The following is a 3,907-nucleotide window of genomic DNA, read 5'->3' as shown; positions in this document are numbered from 1 at the left end:
CAACCTTGCTTTGACGTTCATGAGTGGCATATAAACATTCAAACCTACTTCATCAGCTCTCCAATCAAGTTGGATTTGATTCTGCACCAATCTTCTCCCACGGTGTCATTTTCCACGACCAAGAGCACAGACTCGTGGCATCCAATTGTATGCCTTGCCCGTACACCACACCATACTCTCTTCTGGCACGATGTGCTCCACTGATCTAAGCTGGGCATTACCTGCCACATGCCAACGACTCTTTGAGGCCTCGAGCTCCATCTTATACTGTTTGCATGTCATCTTCCTACACATTGCCAAACGTGTGTGGAGTACACAAGCCTGTGGGAATTGGAGCGTACAGATAACATTCATTCATCTCAGCGTCTTGGCATTGGGCCATTCTGCGAGTTAACTACATTCGGATTGTGCCAAAAGTGAATGAACTTTTTTTTTTTTGGTTTTTATTGCTTGTTACCGTTTTGGTGTAAATAGCTTTTAATAAATCAGTTTATGAAGTAGAACACACTCGTGTATTGAAACTGGTGAGCATAGTGACGAGGCAAAGTCATGCAAGTGCCTTCTCCATAATGTATTTGTTGGCAATATGCTGACATCGCTCGCTTAAAGGCGCATCATGTGAATTAAAAAAATATATATATATTATTTTCTTGAGCCAAATGTCAGATTCTAGTTGGATTGGGATTCCAGGTTTTTTTTTTTCTTGAATGATCTAGATGTTTCTCGATGTTTGGAAATTTGGCATCATTAAAGGCACCCTTGTTCGCATCTTTGGCACCGAAGTGATGTGACGGCGTTTCCAGTCATTTATGCAGTGTCCTTGTTCACTATGTAATGCTCGTCAAACATTTTCACTCAACATTAGCCATTGTACTCGTAGTTAAAAAAGAACCCCCATCTGGCACTCAAGCAGGCATTGTGCCAGATCCCAGTGTCAGAGGCAACGCTAATGACTGCTAGCAGATGGGCAGCTTATTTTATATCATTCTGCGGTTCCTATAGGAGAAAAAAAAATGATGTGATTGATCTGCAATCTATATAATACATATGCATTACCTCACACCAAAGTCTGCAAAGAGATCATCCAGTTATCTTCTAAACTTGATTCTGGTAAATAATTAAATTATCTTCCTGGTATTGGCTGCAGTGCAATCTTCTGGAGATGTATGGGGCTGTAGCTCTGCAAAACTCATGCCTAATCGGCGGCCCAGACGGGCCGCCTATAAAAAGGACGGGAGGACCATTTTTCTGACAGTTTGTTTTATGACAGTTGGTGACGGCCTTGCGGCCATGCAGCTCCTTATAGCTGTACATTGGTGGCGGCTCCTGGTGGCTCCTGATGGTGGGTGGCGGTTGGACCATTCCTGCTGGTTCTGTTCGAGACCTATTCTTGGCGTCCCTGGTTCCTAGGGGTGACGACGTGACGTCGATTGGTGTTCAAACCTGTTTGCGGGTGGGTGCACGGCAAGGCAGGGTGCTAGCAAATGACCAAGGCATGCTCACACATTTTTTGACATTTCATTTGACACACGACGGCTTCTACCTTAGTAAGCCGAAACCAGATTTCTTTCCCCCTGAATGATCTGCTGGGTACCCTTGTCTCCTGTTTAATCATTAAGTAAGGCAGAGTGATAAGCATCTGCTCTTTGTCTGTTTTTCGATCAATGCTTGTTTAATCCTCCATTTGCTTGAGATTATTTTGATTGATTTGAATTTACCTATTTTCCCCACAAAGAAATTAAAAGTTATTCAGTTTATTTATTTTATCCTTTTTAATAAATTCCTTGTTGACATTTCAACCTATCCGTGCTTGGCCTTTCCTTCCATTGATCCAGCATTGTCTGAACCTCGATAGACTGGGAGGTAATTACCAAACTAATTAACCTGTAATAGTCGGCATACACCAGCGGTAAATGCTCGGCCGCCATAATTAAGATCTAATCAAGATAAGATTGGTGCATTGCCGAGAGCACGCTCCCCGTTCAGGAAACCACGTGACCTCGAGTTAAACGGAAAAATTAGACAGTGGACACTGGAACTTGTGGTTAACTGATTGGCGTTCGTGGTTGTAAAGCAACCCACTGTACCTTGAAGTTAATTGTGAGCGGTGGCCTTAGGTCTGTCTCTTCTGAGGAGAAACGGGGATTAACCCCCCCTCATAATACACTCGGTACCCGTGGTTGTAGCAAACTGGTGTCAGGAGTGGGATCATAGTCTACATCTTCATCATCATCATCTTCATGACATTCATCTTCATCCTCCTCTTCTTGACCTTCCTTGTCATAATCATCCTCCTCATCCTCAATTGCTTCCCCAGTGAAGTACAGCACAGCATGAGGTCCAATGCGCTCTCCAAAGAAATGCCAAATTTCAAAGTCTGTAGCCAAACCAGAGTCTGCTTCATCATCCAACTCTCCATCAAGCTCCTCTGGAACTTGGGGAGGATTAAAGAAATTGAAGAAAGACTTGTTCGGTACAACCTTCGTTACCGTCTGTACTGTGCCTCTCCCTTTGTGCTTCTGCTTCTTCTTGATTGTCTTTGTCGTTACATTCTTGCCCTTTTTCCAGCCAATCTTGCAGCCAGTACAAGACGTGATCTCTGGGCCTTCAAAAGAAAACAGAATGTCATCAGGCTCTGCACGCATGTGGTATTCCTTGGTGAGGACCATGTTTATGAAGAAATCGTTTTGCTCGAAATGTAACTCGAAAGAAAAGCTTATTGGCTGCCCAGGATCTGAAAATTTCACCTGCACATCCTTCAGGTACCTCATAATTGGTTCGTCATGTTCCTGTGCTCAGTCACTGATAATATTGACATTCTTGAGCCCAGTTAGCCAGAATCAGGGATGCCCTTGGGATATTCTTCCTCTTTCTCTTTTTATTTTTCACCTTCTTTGGCTTTGTCCTTATCTGCTTCCTCCTCCACAGTTGCCTTTGCACCATCTTCCACAACCTCCACAGTTCCCTTGGATTTATCCTTTTTTCCCTCATTCTTTAACTTGCTGTCAGATTTCTTTATATCCGCTCCACTTTCAGGCTCTTCATCCGTATCTTCATGTCACTCACATTCTGCTTCATCAGGCTCAACTGCTTCACTAATTACATCCCTTTGCCTGTCAAACAACGGCTGATACATAGCAGAGTATTTCCGTTCAAGTTCATGGACTTTCTTGTAGAAGAGCGCCTCCACATTGATGCACTTCACCTGAAGGTTTTTCAGTGCATTGATTCCACGTATAAAAGAGCGAGGCAAGCTTTCAATGTAACCCGACGGAGTCCCAGCAAAGCTGTCCAATCGCTCCTGCAACGCAGCAAGAACCTGAGGATTCTTCATCATCTGAGCCGTTACCTGTTCCACTTTCTTCTCCTTGTCTCTAATTGCAGGTGCTTTCGATTTGCTCTCCTCTGTATCAGACGCTTCTTCAACATCTTCAACTTCAATGGCTTCAACGGCTTTACTCTCCGATTCAGCCATGACTGTTCCTGGGATTTAATACCACAAACATGAGGGACACATTGCACCACCAAGCTCGCACATCATGACAGGTCAGAGGTCCGTACGAGCGTACCCTAACCCCCCCCCCCCCATTTTTTCCTCTTTCCATAGAACCTTGGAGGGATTGGGTATGAATATGGCAATAGAGACAGTGGGATATAGGAGACAAGACGTAACATCGAATTGTATAAAAAAGAAGGGGGGCTAGGGAAGTGTATATGTGGGGAAAAGACATTGGATGGGTGCGGACGAGTTGAGCCAACCTCGAGCTCTCTCTCTCCTAGCATCACCGCCACTGCCCCAGGTTGTGCACACCAGGGACCAGCTGACCATGTTGGTCGGACCTGGTGTTTGATGGCATTACCTGGTTTACCTTTTTCCTTTCGTGCTGTTTGCTGTTTGCCTTGTTGT

At 44.5% G+C, this 3,907-nt stretch overlaps 1 pseudogene; it reads right to left on the bottom strand.

The window, feature by feature from the left end:
* Positions 1 to 1,737: 1,737 nt before the first annotated feature.
* LOC147015715 (nucleosome assembly protein 1-like 1-A pseudogene) lies at positions 1,738 to 3,557 on the bottom strand (annotated as a pseudogene).
* Positions 3,558 to 3,907: the final 350 nt, after the last annotated feature.

Source organism: Eptatretus burgeri, chromosome 12 (assembly GCF_056783735.1).
Source record: "Eptatretus burgeri isolate ZD-2024b chromosome 12, Ebu_testis_v1, whole genome shotgun sequence".
NCBI classification, from domain to species: domain Eukaryota; kingdom Metazoa; phylum Chordata; class Myxini; order Myxiniformes; family Myxinidae; genus Eptatretus; species Eptatretus burgeri.
Note: the sequence above shows the minus strand (reverse complement) of the source record. Positions and strands in the feature narration are given on the sequence as shown.